Here is a 17564-nt window from a genome sequence, read left to right on the forward strand (position 1 = left end):
TGGAAGAAATGGATGCATTCCTGGAGACGTATAAACTACCAAAACTGAACCAGGAAGAACTAGAAAACCTGAACAGACCATAACCAGTAAAGATTGAAGCAGTAATCAAAAATCTCCCAACAAAAAGAGCCCAGGGCCACATGGCGTCCCAGGGGAATACTACCAAACATTTAAAGAAGAATTAATACCTATTGTTCTGAAACTGTTCTAAAAAATAGAAATGGAAGGAAAACTTCCGAACTCATTTTATGAGGCCAGCATTACCTTGATCCCCAAACCAGACAAAGACGCCATCAAAAAGGAGAATAACAGACCAATATCCTTGATGAACACGGATGCAAAAATTCTCACCAAAATACTAGGCAATAGGATCCAACAGTACATTAAAAGGATTATTCACCACGACCAAGTGGGATTTATCCTTGGACTGCAAGGTTGGTTCAACATCCACAAAGCAATGTGATAGAATACATTAATAAAAGAAAGAACAAGAGCCAGATGATGTTCTCAGTACATGCAGAAAAAGCATTTGACAAAATACAACATCCTTTCTTGATCAAAGCTCTTCAGACTATAGGCATAAAAGGTACATACCTCAATATCATAAAAGCCATCTATGAAAAACCCACAGCGAAATTCATTCTCAATGGGGAAAAACTGAGAGCTTTCCCCCTAAGGTCAAGAACACGGCAGGGATGTCCACTCTCACCACTGCTATTCAACATAGTATTAGAAGTCCTAGCCACAGCAATCAGACAACAAAAAGAAATCAAAGGCATCCAAATCGGCAAAGAAGTCAAACTCTCACTCTTTGCAGATGATATGATACTTTATCTGGAAAACCCAAAAGACTCCACCCCCAAACTGCTAGAACTCATACAGGAATTCAGTTAAGTGGCAGGATATAAAATTAATGCACAGAAATCAGTGGCATCCCTATACACCAACAACAAGACAGAAGAAAGAGAAATTAAGGAGTCTATCCCATTTACAATGGCACCCAAAACCAGAAGATACCTAGGAATAAATCTAACCAAAGAAGCAAAGGATCTGTACTCACAAAACTATGAAATACCCATGAAAGAAATTGAGGAAGACACAAACAAATGGAAAAAATTCCATGCTCATGGATTGGGAGAACAAACATTGTGAAGATGTCAATGCTACCTAGAGCAATCTACACATTCAATGCAATCCCCATCAAAATACCATCTACTTTTTTCAAAGAAATAGAACAAATAATCTTAAAATTTGTATGGAACCAAAAAAGACCCCAAACAGCCAGAGGTATGTTGAAAAAGAAAAGAAAAGCTGGGTTGCCTGGGTGGCTCAGTTGTTAGGCATCTGCCTTCGGCTCAGGTCATGATCCCAGAGTCCTGGGATCAAGCCCTGCATCGGACTCCATGTTCCGCGGGAAGCCTGCTTCTCCCTCTCCCACTCCCCCTGCTTATGTACCCTCTCTCGCTGTGTCTCTCTCTGTCAAATAAATAAACAAAATCTTTAAAAAAAGAAAGAAAGAAAAGAAAAGCTGGTCGTATCACAATTCTGGACTTCCGGCTCTATTACAAAGCTGTCATCATCAAGATAGTATGATACTGGCACAAAAACAGACACATAGATCAATGGAACAGAATAGAGAGCCCAGAAATGGACCCTCAACTCTATGGTCAACTAATCTTCGACAAAGAAGGAAAGAATGTCCAATGGAAAAGACAGTCTCTTCAACAAGTGGTGTTGGGAAAATTGGACAGACGCAGAAGAATGAAACTGGACCATTTCCTTACACCACACACAAAAATAGACTCCAAATGGTTGAAAGACCTAAATGTGAGACAGGAGTCCATCAAAATCCTAAAGGAGAACACAGGCAGCAACCTCTTTGATCTCAGCCACAGCAGTTTCTTCCTAGAAACATCGCCAAAGGCAAGGGAAGCAAGGGCAAAAATGGACTATTGGGACCTCATCAAGATAAAAATCTTTTGCACGGCAAAAGAAACAGTCCACAAAACCAAAAGACAACCGACAGAATGGGAGAAGATATTTGCAAATGACATATCAGATAAAGGGCTAGTATCCAAAATTTGTAAAGAACTTCTTAAACTCAACACCCGAAGAGCAAATGATCCAATCAAGAAATGGGCAGAAGACATGAACGAACATTTTTCCAAAGAAGACATCCAAATGACCAAAAGACACATAAAAAAGTGCTCAACATTGCTCGACATCAGGGAAATCCAAATCAAAACCTCAATGGCTAAAATTAACAAGTCAGGGAACGACAGATGTTGACGGGGATGTGGAGAAAGGGGAACCCTCCTACACTGTTGGTGGGAATGCAAGCTGGTGCAACCACTCTGGAAAACAGTATGGAGGTTCCTCAAAAAGTTGAAAATAGAGCTACCATACGATCCAGCAATTGCACTACTGGGTATTTACCCCGAAGATACAAATGTAGGGATCCGAAGGGGGACATGCACCCCAATGTTTATAGCAGCAATGTCCACAATAGCCAAAGTGTGGAAAGAGCCAAGATGTCCTTTGACAGATGAATGGACAAAGAAGTGGTATAGATACACAACGGAATATTATGTAGCCATCAAAACGAATGAGATCTTGCCATTTCCAACGACATGGATAGAACTGGAGGGTGTTATGCTGAGCGAAATAAGTCAATCAGAGAAAGACATGTATCATATGACCTCACTAATATGAGGAATTCTTAATCTCAGGAAACAAACTGAGGGTTGCTGAGTGGTAGGGGGTGGGAGGGATGGGGTGGCTGGGTGACAGACATTGGGGAGGGTATGTGCTATGGTGAGCGCTGTGAATTGTGTAAGACTGTTGAATCACAGGTCTGTACCTCTGAAACAAGTAATGCGATATATGTTAAGGAAAAAAAAAGAAGAAGATAGCAGGAGTTGAAGAATGAAGGGGGGGAAATCGGAAGGGGAGATGAACCATGAGAGACGATGGACTCTGAAAAACAAACTGAGGGTTCTAGAGGGGAGGGGGTTGGGAGGATGGGTTAGCCTGGTGATGGGTATTAAAGAGGGCACGTTCTGCGTGGAGCACTGGGTGTTAAACGCAAACAATAAATCATGGAACAATATATCAAAAACTAATGATGTAATGTATGGTGATTAACATACCATAATAAAATAAAATAAAATAAGAGTCTCTTATGGATTATCTCCCTCTCTGGTTTCTTGTTTCATTTTTTCCTTCTCTTTCCCTATGGTCTTCTGCCTTTTTTCTTAAATTCCACATATCAGTGAGATATATGATAATTGATTAACTTACTTTGCTTAGCATAAGACCCTCTAGTTCCATCCACATCATTGCAAATGGCAAGATTTCATTTTCTGTTGGCTGAGTAGTATTCCACTGTGCGTATATGTGTGTGTGTGTGTATATATATATATACATATACATACATACACGCCACATCTTCTTTATCCATTCATCTGTCAATGTACATCTGGGCTCTTTCCATAGTTTGCCTATTGTGGACATCGCTGCTATAAACATTAGTTTGCAGGTGCCCCCTTGGATCACTACATTTGTATCTTTTGGGTAAATACCTAATATTTTTAACTTTCTGAGGAACCTCCATACTGTTTTCCAGAGTGGCTGTACCAGTTTGCATTCCCACCAACAGAGCAAGAGTGTTCACCTTTCTCTGCATCCTCATCAACACCTGTTATTTCTTGTGTTGATGATTTTAACCATTCTGACAGATGTGAGGTGAAATGTTATCATGGTTTTGATTTGAACTTCCCTGATGATGAGTGATGTTGAGCATCTTTTCATGTGTCTGCTAGCCATCTGGATGTCTTCTTTGGAAAAATGTCCATTCATGTCTTCTGTCCATTTCTTAACTGGATCATTTGGGTTTGGGGTGTTGAGTTTGATAAGTTCTTTATAGATTTTGGATACTAACCCTTTAACAGCTGTATCATTTGCAAATATCTTCTCCCATTCCGTAGGCTGTTTTTTTAGTTTGGTTGATTGTTTCCTTTGCTGTGCAGAAGCTTTTTACCTTGATGAAGTCCCAATAGTTCATTTGTGTTTTGTTTCCCTTGCTTCCAGTGACGTGTCAAGTAAGGAGTTGCACCAGCCGAGGTCAAAGTGGCTGCTGCCTGTGCTCTTCTATAGGATTTTGATGGTTTCCTGTCTCACATTTAGGTCTTTCAAGGAGAATGTCTTCCAAAGCGGAAGAGAACATATGAAAAATTTCCAGGTGCAAGATCCCAAGGAAGTGTCCTAAAGGCTGGAAAGAAATAAATGGGGGCTTATGTCTCTCATCTCTTGTTCAGGAATCTTGGGAATTATAGTTGCATAGTTTGGCCCTGCATAAAATGGGGTTACTATAGTAGGGATGGAATGTCTGTGCAGTGTGATCAACCTGAGAGGGACACTAGGTTTCAATCTCAGCCTCCTTGGCTCATATGGGGGCTCCAATGGTCACATAAAAGAGTCACAAGATTTCCGAAAACCCAAAGAGAGGCAAAGAAGGCTGACCTGAACATCCTCGGGTTGGAAGCTAGCCCCTGGGGTGAGAGGTCAGATAATACCACATAATGTCTTCTGCGGACAACCTATGTCAAAGGACAGATGGAGGACTCATGATGATGAAGTTTCTGCAGGGCTGGAAGGGGCTAAGATGGGGATGAATCAGGAGGAGAGGACCACAGAGGTGGTCCACACCAAGAGAGCACAGTCATGCACCACTGACCCTGACATTGGCAACATTTGCCACGAGAGGACCAGTGTGGTCTGCCACCGTCTATGGCAGTCAATTCAGGTGGCAGTTCAATGACTCGCATTTTCCAGTTGTTATCACCATTATAATTATTGTGTGACATCAGAGGGGCCAGGCATTTTTTACAAAATAAACACAGCATAAATTTACTATTTTAATCAGTTTAAAGTGTATCATCAGGTGCATTACATATATTGACAATCTTGTGCCACCATCTCCACTGCCCTAGTTTCAGGACATTTTTATCACCCCAAGAAAGACCCTTCAACCATAAGCAGCTATGCCCCATTTCTGTCCCCCCACCACCCCAGTCCTCGGAAACCACAAATCGGCTTTCTGTCTCTGTGCTTTGCACGTTCTGGATATTTCATAGAAGTGGAATCACATAGTATATGCCTTTTCTGTCTGGATTCTTTCACTCAGCATGATGTTGGCAAGATTCATCCATGTTGTAGCTTGAGCCAGTGCTTCATTCTTCTTCGTGGCTGATGAATGAGTAACTAAATGTGCTGTATTCATACGACAGGATCAGACTTTCATATACCAGAGAAAACTCTGTTCTATTCCCTCAAAGCCTGGGATGACCTTGAAAATGATTTGTTTTTATTCATTTTAACCAATTGCTCCCCAAAGACTTTTTTGTAGACAATCCTGCCTCTGCACGGTCCAGGCAGTTCTGATCTCTCTTTCCATTTTGACATCCATCATTCCCATAATTAGATCTGCAGGGGTGTACTCAGGGGAGCCAAATCCAGGATGGTCTCCAGTGATTCCCACCACCTGATATTCACACACACACCCATGGATTTTCCTCCCACACTGAATAGGGCTGACCTTTGAAACCAATAGGATATGACGGAAACGGCAGTGTGACCTCCAAGGATAGATTACAAATGACATGAAAGCTTTGCCCTTTACCCTCCACTGCCTTGCTGTCTCTGGGGGATGTTAACAGCCCTGTTGCGCGGACACTCAATCAGCCCTGGAGAAGTGCACATGGTCAGGAGCTGAGGCTTCCTGCCAGCAGCTAAAAGCAGATCCTCCTGCCCACACTGGGGTTTCCAGTGTTGGCAGCACCAGCCAACATTTGAACTGCAAGGCCATGACTAACTTCAGACCAGAACTCCCAGTGAAACCACTCCTGAAAACCTGACGCAAAGAAACAGTGTTGAATAATAAATGGTGATTGGTGTTTTAAGTCACTTACTTTGGGAACTGTTTATATATATATTATGAGAGAGAGCCCACGAGAGAGATAGTGGTGGAGGGGCAGAGGGAGAGAGAGAGAGAATCTTTTTTTAAAAAAAGATTTTATTTATTTGAGAGAGAGAGAGAGCATGAGAACTGGTGACAGAGGGAGAGATAGGAAAGGGAGAAGCAGATTCCCCACTGAGCAGGGAGCCCGACACGGGGCTCGATCCCAGGACCCCAGGATCATGACCCAAGCCGAAGGCAGGCACTTAACCAACTGAGCCACCCAGGCACCCCAAGAGAGAGAATCTTAAGCAGACTCCATGCTCAGCACCAACCCCAATGCAAGGCTCAATCTCACAACCCTGAGATCATGACCTGAGCCAAAATCAAGAATTGGTCACTTAACCAACTGAGCCACTTTATGCATCAAGAGAAAACTAATACAAGGAAATCTCCAGTATTTCAGATAACCCATAGGATTCTCGGAAATCTTCCTTTTCCATGATTAATATGTCATCATTTTCTGGATTAGTTCTGCTAAAACATAGGGATGTTCAATTCCCAGGATGGAAGTATCTCCTTGGGAGTTTGCTCAGATGCTTTGGCTGAGAGGAGAGATGAGGCCCACTCCGTCAGTCTACCCCCACCCCCTCTGGCTCACTGCCCACTGCCCTGATGTGCCCGCAATGGTGCACACCTTCCCATCAGCCAAGTCCTCTTGCAATGTTTGGTAGGTCTGCAAGAATAGAGCTGGTCTTCACAAAAATGGAGTACACAACCCAAAACAGTGTAAATAAATATGCTGACTTAACGTAGCCTAAAGACGGAAAGAACTTAGCTCTCAAGTGGGAGAATTCCCTCATAATTCCCCAATGTGCAAGAGAGCATAGCAATTCCTGGTGAGAATATTCTCTTCTGCCATAGAGTATTAAAGCAGGGCCTGGATTATGTCTCTAAAATGAAAAATTAAAAACCTGGTGATGGGTATTAAGGAGGGCATGTACTGCCTGGAGCACAGGGTGTTATATGAAAACAATGGATCGTGGATCACTACATCAAAAACGAATGATGAATTGTATGGTGACTAACATAACATAATAAAATTAAAAAAAAATCTGTAAACTCATCACAGAACGTATTTTATAATATTGTAGTAATTTGTTCCTCAATAATGTCTAAACATTTATTTGTAAGAAATAACAATGACTATATGAATGATTTATGGACTGAAATCCATATTTTAGATATGAGATAGTAAAAGTACACTGTAAGTTGTCCAGGGGGTGTCTGGCTGGCTCAGCTGGAAGAGCATGCAACTCTTGATCTCGGGATTGTGACTTTGAGCCCCATCTTGGGTATAGAGATTACTTAAAATTAAAATCTTTTTTTTAAGCTTTTATTTTTTATTTATTGGAGAGAGCGAGTGTGAGAGAGAGAGAGACAGAGATCACAAGCAGGGGGCAGGGATAGAGGGAGAAGATGACTCTCCACTGAGCAGGGAGCCAGATATGGGACTCGATCCCAGAACCCTGGGATTGTGACCTCAGCGGAAGGCAGACACTTAACCGACTGAGCCACCCAGGAGCCCTAAAAATAAAATCTTTTAAAAATTTTGTCTGGGACAAATTCTTGGGTAACATAATCTATGATTGCTAGTGTTTTTAGCAGATATACCACATTCAGAGGGATGTGGAAATCATTAAGGCTTTTGATATTTCCTACATAAGCTAAGGCCAAGTTGGGAGTCAGGAATAGAGGCTTGATGGGGGGCAGAGGGGAGGAGGGACAGAAATGGAGAATTTTGGTTTAAGATACTCCTGTCAAATGGAATGCCAGAGGAAAGAGCGCCGGGTTGTGCCGCAGGGAACCCAAGTAGGAAACACAGATCTGCGGAGGAATTTGTGGGGAAACATGCCCAGGTCTCTCTCTGGGGGGTAAACACCTTGAGGATGCAGCACAAATGTGCAAATGTGCGTGTCCTGCACGGAGGGGAAGCAGCGCTTGGTGGGATGCTCGGACTTTGCCACATGCTGCAGAGCCAAGAGGAATCCAGCACCACTGAAAGGACAGGCCCAGCCGGGTCACCTGGGGGCTGGAGGAAATCTGCAGGTGTTCAGCCAGAGGCTGAACTGCTCCCCCCCTGCAGGGGAACAGTGCAGCGCTATGCCGAGGGGAGACCAGGAAAAGAAACAAAGTTGAAGGTGTGTGGCTGAGCCGGCGAGAGGCCTGGGGACACCGAGTATGGCTGAAACAAGAGGGAAGCAAAGGAAAGCGACCAGGGAAAGATGCGCGCCTCCACCCAGAGGAAGATGCAGCCACTGGAGATGCTACACCTGAACCAGGAGGAAACACAGGACGCCAGAGGAAGGGGAGCACACTCCACCTGCAGGGATACCTCTGAACTTCAGGGAAAGCCAAAAAGGAAAAATCTGGCTACCAAGGAAAGGGCTTCTGGCCAAGAATCGGTGCGGAGGGGCCCGGACTAAGGGAAGGAGCCCAGGACAACACAAGGAGACACCGCTTACATTTTGTACCTCCAGGACACTGCTTTCCTAATCCTCATCCCGCGCTGCATGGGGCCATCCCTGAGCTAAAATGAACGCATGGGGAAATAGAGGGGAAATTGGTTTGCTTCTGAGCTTCTGGAAACCTAAGGCATCAGAGAGGAAAGACAAGCTGAACCACTGGGAAATTACAGAGTGCACCCAAGAAAATAGTGCTCACCTGGTCTTCCCGGGAAAACCAAAGAGGAACCCATTCCTGAGCACTAAGCACGGCAAAATTCACTCCTGATTCAGACCCGCGCGTTGAGCAGTCTCTGGCACACCTGGGCACCTTCCAGTCAAAGGCCAGAGACGAAATTACCGCATGCGGGTCTCTTACTCATTACTCTCTGGCCTCCCACTTACCCAGTAATGGAGAATGACTCATCTTACCAGTTAGGTAGAAGGGACCAGGCTTACACAGCCTAGTCCCTCCTCTCTCCTCCTACACTCTGGTCAAGGCTGCCACAATTTAACCCAGGAAATCTGTGTTCTTTGCTCTAGGCTCTGGTGGTCCAGAAGGGCTACTCTCAGGCATCTTTAGTAAGAGAATTGCTTGTCAGGCTGTTGGCGTCATCAGCACAAGAACCAAAGGACAGCTCCTGGCAGGGTCTCCACTCCGCCCTCTCCGAGAGCTAAGATTTGAAGTTCTTTATGTTGACTTTAATGGGGTACATTGGCATAGGCGGCAGCTCTGTTGGAAAGAGGGTCAGGAGAGTGGATGGGTCTGACAGTTTAGTAAGCCACAGTCTGGAGAGAGTTAAATAAGCCACGGTCTGAATGATGTAGACATCACTGATGTCTAGTAGGTGAACCCCGCTAGCATAAAATAAGCCATATTTCATTTTTCTTTAATTTTACAATGTTCTCTAAGATTATCAGCTCCATATGTCTAAATCTACTAAGAGGGGAAGCAAACCACTGCCCATACACAAAATGCAAACCACAGCATTTTTTTTATGAAAATGTTTTACTGGAACACAGTGTAGTGGGGTGAATGGTGGCCCCCAAAACGATATGCCACATCCCAACTCTAGTACCTGTGAATGTGACCTTATTTGGAAAAGGGGTCTTTACAGATATAATTGAGGATCTCGAGATGCAATCGCCCTGGATTACCCAGATGGATCCTATATCCAGTGACGGATGTGCTTATAAGGAGACACAAAGGCAAGAGGTACATAGAGATGAGGAGACCATGCAGCTACAGAGGTGGAGATTGGAATGATGCATCCACAAAGCCCAGAAATGCTTGGAGTCACTAAAAGCAGGAAAGGCAAGGAATAGACTTCCCCTTAGAGCCTCAGGACGTAGCACAGCCGTTCTGAGCCCTGATTTCAGAATTCTGGCCTCCCAGAACTGTGACAGAATACATGCCTATTGTTTTAATTCACCCAGCTCTTGGTAAATTGTTACAGCAACCACAGGACATTCATACCCACAGCCACGCCCACCTGTGCACATACGGTCTATACATGCTTATGCACCATGGTACATAAGTAATTGCCACAGAGAACATATAGCCCACAACGCCCCAAATATTTACTATCTGGCCCTTTACAAAAATGTTTGCCAACCTCTGCTCTAATATTTCCTCCTGGGAAAGAATGCTCTGAATAACCTACCTAGGTATATAGCCTGAAAAATTCTGCCATGTAAGCTTAAAGACACGAATGTGTTTACTCCAGATGAAAAAACTAAGTGGACCTGGGGGACTTTTGCAAAGAAAATTCTACATGTGCAGCCAAATAATGAGCTTTTTTTTAATTACCCTCCACCCAACACAAGGGCCAATCTCCACCTTTCCTCTGTGTAACTACCCAACATTTGTTGGGAGTTACATGTGGTTCAGATCCCTGTTCACAATCCCTAGTCAAAGTGCTTGGGACTCATGGAGTCTTGAAAAATACACCTGCTTCTGCCTTTGATAGACAAAGAAATTCCATGTCAAATGTTGACACAAAAGAAGACAATGAAGGTCAGGCACATGGAGAAAAGAACACCATGACTTAGGGGAGCCATAGGGTGGTATACATGTATCCAACATCCGAGACACTCCCAAGAGGACAAACCCAGAAGAAGAGAAGTTCTTTTCCATTTTGGTTCCCTCACTCATGGGAAACAAGTTGTTCAGAGAATAGAGTAATAACAGCACAATTAATTTAATGAGAATTGTCAGAATCCAACCTCCGAGGACCTATAAATAGTAAATATGCAATGTCCTCATCTCATCTACAGCTCAACTCTCCTGGAAGGAGGAAGTTCAGCTGCACCCTTTTGGAGAACAGGTACCTGACACCACCTCCTTGTCCTTCCCTGGAGCTGAGTTGAATATCCATCCGCCAGGGAATAAAGGACACACAGAACTAGAGATGCCCCAATGCCATCAGAGTGTCTGCTGTGGGAAAAAGGTATGGGGGCAGGCAAAGCTCTCAGAGGATGCATTTTGGGCAGTACAAATGGGAATAAGATGCTGGTGAGAGTCCACTTACTTAAAACAGTCTACACAATTCCATTCCCGTGTCTCTCAATTTTCTCCTCCTCTCAGTTTTTTGGGAGCCATTACAAACACCTCTGTTCTCCTCTACCAAAGACACTCCTGTCTTCTTTCATCTGGAAAATCTTCACTTACTCATTCAAGCGAGAAACGTTCCCTGGGATTCCATGCTGTTAGCGCTTACGAGTCCGTTCATACATCTTCTGATCTATTAAGTTACGTAATGTTCTGTGCCTCAGCTTCCACATTTGTAAAACTAGAATAGTAGTACCCACTTCAGAAGGTTAACATGAGGATTAAATTAAGGGAGATGATGCTCGACAGGGTTTTTTATTGTCTCTATCGCCTAGTGAGCATCTACCCCTGTTTATTATTATCGCTGCGTTACTGCAAACACATATTCATTTGTGAAATAAAAATATAGTAATGAGGGGCGCCTGGGTGGCTCAGTCATTAAGCGTCTGCCTTCGGCTCAGGTCATGATCCCAGGATCCTGGGATCGAGCCCCGCATCCGGCTCCCTGCTCGGTGGAAGGCCGGCTTCTCCCTCTCCCACTCTCCCTGCTTGTGTTCCCTCTCTCGCTATGTCTCCCTCTGTCAAATAAATAAATAAAAATCTTAAAAAATATATATATAGTAATGATGTTAAAATAAGCTAGGGCACAAGTGTTTGACACATGGAGGTCCTCAAGAAATTTTAGCTAATTTAACAAATGCATCATTCTCATTTACTGTGTATTTGCAAGTTTCCAGTCCCTATTCCAGATTTATATTTGTGTTAACATGTGAAACAATTGTGATCTATTTTTTTTCTAAGTAGGCTCCATGCCCAGCGTGGGGACCAACAGGGGGTTTGAACTCACGACCCCCGCCCAGATGGAGACCTGAACTGAGATCAAGAGTCGGGTGTTTAACTGACTGAGCCACCCAGGTGGCCCTGTGATCTATTTTCTAAGTAATATAACTGCACATATGAACACTGCTAGGGTTTTTTTCTCTTGCGCCCACTTTTTTCTTTTTGCTAATTTTTATTTTTGAATAATGTTACATTTACAGAAAAGTTACAAAAATAGTTCAGAGTTCCCATGGTAATGAAAACATTTTGGAATGAAATAGAAGCAATGATTGCTAAACACACCAAATGTACTTTCATGCCTCTGAATGTTACTTTAAAATGGCTCCTGGGTTTTACATATGTGTTTTATATCAACCGTGTTACTAAAATCATACTCAGTTCAGAGGTTTTCAGCTGCCAATTCACTACCTGCAGCCAATCCATTATCTTCGGTGAAAAATAGTTGTGTTTTCCATACTTAAAGTCCCTTATGTCTTTTTCTCCTTGAATTGCTTTAGTTGTAATTTCCCAGGTGTTGATAAACAACAGTCGAAATAGACTTTCTTTTTTCTTTTTTTTAGTCTTTCAAATTGTCATAAATTTTTTTTCTTCCAAGATTTGATTTAAATTCAAGATAGTTAATATATAGTGTAGTATTGGTTTCAGGAGTAGAATTAGTGATTCATCACTTACATATAACACCCAGTGCTCATTCCATCAAGTGCCCTCCTTAATGCCCATCACTCATCTAGCCCATCCCCCACCCACCTCCCTCCAGCAACCCTCAGTTTGTTCTGTAGAGTTAAGAGTCTCTCATGGCTTGCCTTCCTCTCCATTTTCATCTTATTTATTTTTCCTTCCCTTCCCCCATATACATCATGGTTTCATTTCTTAAATTCCACATATGAGTGAAATCATGATATTTGTCTTTGTCTAACTGACTTATTTTGCTTAGCATAATACCCTCTAGTTCCATCCATGTTGTTGCAAAAGTCAAGATTTCATTCTTTTTTATTATTTTTTATATTCTAATTTTCTGCGTGGCACATTTTATCATTAAGAATTTTTTTCAATTTATGGCCCCGTTATTGATCTTTTCTTCTCTTATTTCTCTTCTCTTCTCTTATTTCTAGACTTTTTATTTGGAGAGAATTACTTTCAAAGATTATACATCTTCATATATAAATTTATATCATCTATGTTTTTTATTTATTTTATTCTGATAGATTGTATGGTCTCTTGCTCCACACCTAACATTAAACATTGAAATTTATTAGGGAATGTAGGTACCTGGCTGGCTTAGTTACTAGAGCATGAGACTCTTGATCTTGGGATCATGAGTTCAAGGCTCATGTTGGGTGTAGAGCTTACTTTAAAAAGAAAAGCAAATATTAGAATCACTAAATTGTACGTCTAAAACTAATATTATATTGTATGTTAAGTAACTGAAATTTAAATTAAAACTTTTTTAAAAAGAAATTTATTAGGGAATACGGAGATCAGATTTAACATTATTTTTTCTTAATTGTTTTTTTTAAAGATTTTATTTATTTGACAGAAACAGACACAGTGAGATAGGGAACACAAGTAGGGGGAGTGGGAGAGGGAGAAGCAGGCTTTCCCCTGAGCAGGGAGCCCAATGCAGGGCTCGATCCCAGGACCCTGGGATCATGACCTGAGCCGAAGGCAGACATTTAACGACTGAGCCACCTGGGTGCCCCTTTTTCTTAACTGTTAATCATGAAACACTTATGCCTTTAAAAGACCTTCTAAGGTATCTAGGAATAGAAAAAAAAAAGTAAGTTAAGTTGATAAAAATATTTTTATATATCCTAAATTATGGTGAACATCTTATAAAATTACAAAACTCCAGGATTATACTTTTGAAAGAAATGAAGAACTCTTACTATAAATTTGAGCAGTATTGAATTTCATACCAATGTAAAAAGACCTAAAGATAAGTAGGTATTGTAAATTGATATTATTTGGAGAAAGTATGTAAATATTATAGAAAAACTTAAAATTATTAATAAAATCCAAAAATGCCCATAGTTTATAAATACAAAAAAATCAAAATCCTTCCTATTTTAATAGCAATATCAGAGATATAACTTGGGAGAATATCATTATTAATGACAGTAAACCTAAAATACATTAAAATACTGTATAGAAATCCTGCCATCTGGGACACCATGAATAAACTTGGAGGACATTATGCTAAGTGAAATAAGCCAGACACAGAAGTACAAATTCTGATTTGCATGATTCCACTTACATAAAGTATGTAAAATCATCAAACTCACAGAAGCAGAGAATAGGATGTTGGTTGTCCGTGGCTGGGAAGAGAGGTAATAGGGAATTTTTGCTCAATGGGTATAAAGTTTCTGTTGTGCAGGTTGAATAATATATAGAGATCTGGTGTATAACATACTAGGTATAGTTAATAATACGGTATAGTACACTTTAAAATATGTTAGGAGGATAAATTGTGAGTATTCTTACCACACACACACACACACACACACACACACACACACACACACACACACACAAAACCACTCAGAACAATACAAGGAAACTTTGGGAGGTGACAGATATGTTTGTTACCTTGATTATAGCAATGATACCACAGGTGAAGGCATATGCACAAACTTACCAACATGTATATATCAGATATGTGCAATATTTTGTAATCAACTATACTTTGATAAGGCTATAAATAAAAGATGAACTTATGTGAAGACAATTATTAGAAAGCCTAAGACACTATAATTGACAGATGAATGGATAAAGAAGATGTGGTATACATATACAATGGAATATTGCTCAGCCATAAAAAAAAGAATATAATCTTGCCATTTGCAACAACGTGGATGGATCTAGAGGGTATCATGCTAAGTGAAATCAGTCAGTCAAAGAAAGACAAATGTTGTATGACTTCACTCAGATATGAATTTAAGAAACAATATAAGCGATCATAGGAGAGAAAAAGAGAGAGACAAACCAAGAAATAGACTCTTAACTCTAGAGAACAAACAGATGGATAGCAGACGGGAGGTGGGCGGGGGGGTATGGGTGAAACAGGTGATGGGGATGAAGGAGGGCACTTGTGATGGAAGTGTTGAATCACTAAATTCTACAACCTGAAACTAATATTACACTGTGTGTGAACCAACTAGATATTAAATAAAAACTAAAAACACACACAAACACACACACTAAAAAACAAAGAAAAAAAAGACAAGCCTTTCGGCTGGAACTGCCATCTTCCAGTAATTCGCCAAAATGACCAACACAAAGGGAAAGAGGAGAGGTACCCGCTATATGTTCCCTAGACCTTTTAGAAAACATGGAGTTGTTCCTTTGGCCACATATATGTGAATCTATAAGAAAGGTGATATTGTGGACATCAAGGGAATGGGCCCTGTTCAAAAAGGAATGCCCCACAAATGTTACCATGGCAAAACTGGAAGAGTCTACAATGTTACTCAGCATGCTGTTGGCATTGTTGTAAACAAACAAGTTAAGGGCAAGATTCTTGCCAAGAGAATTAATGTACGCATTGAGCATATTAAACACTCAAAGAGCCAAGACAGCTTCCTGAAGTGTGTGAAGGAAAATGATCAGAAAAAGAAGGAAGCCAAAGAGAAAGGTATTTGGGTTCAACGGAAGCACCAGCCTGCCCCACCCAGAGAAGCACACTTCGTGAGAACTAATGGAAAGGAACCCAAACTGCTGGAACCCATTCCCTATGAATTCATGGCATGATAAATGTAAAGAAAATAAAAGACCTCAAGACGTTTAAAAAAAAAAAAAGACAAAAAAGACTCTTAACTATAAAGGATAAACTGATGGTTGGTGGGTGAGGGATGTGTGAAATAGGTAAAGGAGATTAGGGAGTACACTTATCATGATGAACTGAGACATGTATAGAATTGTTGAATCACTATATTGTACACCTGAAACTAATCTAACCCTGTACTTTAACTATAATGGAATTTAGAAAATAATTTTTAAAATTTATCAATAAATAAGTAAATAAACTCTAGGACACTATATTTATAAATTCCATTTTTGCTGAATTTATATAGGGACGTTGGTAATATAAATGAAATATAAATGATAATTAAAAATAATAATATTCGTTATTTTTTTAGCAGAAGGAACACCCAAGGTCCAGAGGAGCTAAGATATAGAAATTGCAGAAAGGCAGTACAATGAAAGAACCTCTCAAAGATTAGAAGATCTGCCTGGCATTAGGGAATTCCCCATTCCCACAAGCACAGCAGAAAGTGCAAGAGCAGACATCAGGAATGACTGCTTAGAGATGCAGACAAGCACTAGAGCAGAGCTCCTCAAACTTGGGTATGCATCAGAGTCCCCAGGAGGGCCTGTCAAGGCACAGAGTGCTGGCTCCACAGCTAGAACATCTGATTCATTAGGTCAGGTGGGCCTGAAAATGTACATTTCCAACAGGTTCCCAGGTGATGCTGTTGATGTTAGGGACCATGATTTGAAAACCACTGACCTTAGAGACAATTTTTTCCGGGTAGCAATGGTAACCACAATTTGTCAGCAAAGACAGTCGATCATTAGTCAAATGAATGACTTCATGAATCCCCTGGGTTTGCATTAAGGAAATTTCTATCATTCTGGGGAATGCTTATTTGGAGTTAATCTTGTGTTGCTTTTTCCCTTCTTCTGGGCAAACCCAGTAGCCACACGGAAAGGGGAAACCAAACAGGAGTTGGGAATTTTCTCCTCCTGGGATTCACAGAGGACCTGGATCTGAAGCCTTTCTTCTTTGGGTTGTTTCTGTCCATGTATCTGGTCACATTCACTGGGAACCTGCTCATCATCCTGGCCATCTGCTCAGATTCCCACCTCCACACGCCCATGTACTTCTTCCTCTCCAACCTGTCCTTTGCTGATATCTGTTTCACCTCCACCACCATCCCCAAGATGCTCCAGAACATCCAGACTCACAGCAAACCATAACATATGAAGGATGCCTCAGTCAGATATTTTTTTTTCATTGTGTTTGGATGCCTGGACAATTTACTCCTGAGAATGATGGATGGCCTATGACCGGTTTGTGGCCATCTGTCAGCCCCTGCACTACTTGGTCATCATGAACCCCCAGCTCTGTGGGCTGCTGGCCCTGGGGTCCTGGTGCATCAGTGTCATGGGCTCCCTGTTGGAAACCTTGACCCTCTTGAGGCTGTCCTTCTGCACAGACATGGGAATCCCACACTTTTTTTGTGATCTTCCTGAAGTCCTGAAGCTTGCCTGTTCTGACACCCTCATCAATAACTTAGTGGTGTATTTTGTGACTATTGTCCTAGGTGTTTTTCCTCTCTCTGGGATCCTCTTTTCTTATTCTCAGATTTTTCTCCTCCATCCTGATAATTTCATCAGCCAGGGGCAAGTACAAAGCCTTTTCCAGGTGTGGGTCTCACCTCTCAGTGGTCTCCTTGTTCTATGGCACAGGCCTTGGGGTCGACCTCAGTCCTGCAGCAACTTCATCCACTAGGACGAGTCCAGTGGCCTTGGTGATGTACACCATTGTCACCCACATGCTGAACCCCTTCATCTACAGCTTGAGGAACAAGGACATGAAGGGGGCCCTGGGCACACCCCTCAGGAGGGCGGTGCCTCTCAGCATTGGGACCATTACAGGAGTCTCCTGAGTAGCTGGGCACACAATACTGAGGACCACAAATCTTAGTTTCCT

At 41.9% G+C, this 17564-nt stretch overlaps 2 pseudogenes; both read left to right on the plus strand.

The window, feature by feature from the left end:
• Positions 1-15112: 15112 nt before the first annotated feature.
• LOC118356295 lies at positions 15113-15629 on the plus strand (annotated as a pseudogene).
• A 528-nt stretch (positions 15630-16157) lies between these two features.
• LOC113917911 lies at positions 16158-17520 on the plus strand (annotated as a pseudogene).
• The last annotated feature ends 44 nt before the right edge of the window (positions 17521-17564 follow it).

The sequence above is a fragment of the Zalophus californianus genome, chromosome 1 (genome assembly GCF_009762305.2).
Source record: "Zalophus californianus isolate mZalCal1 chromosome 1, mZalCal1.pri.v2, whole genome shotgun sequence".
Taxonomy (NCBI): Eukaryota; Metazoa; Chordata; class Mammalia; order Carnivora; family Otariidae; genus Zalophus; species Zalophus californianus.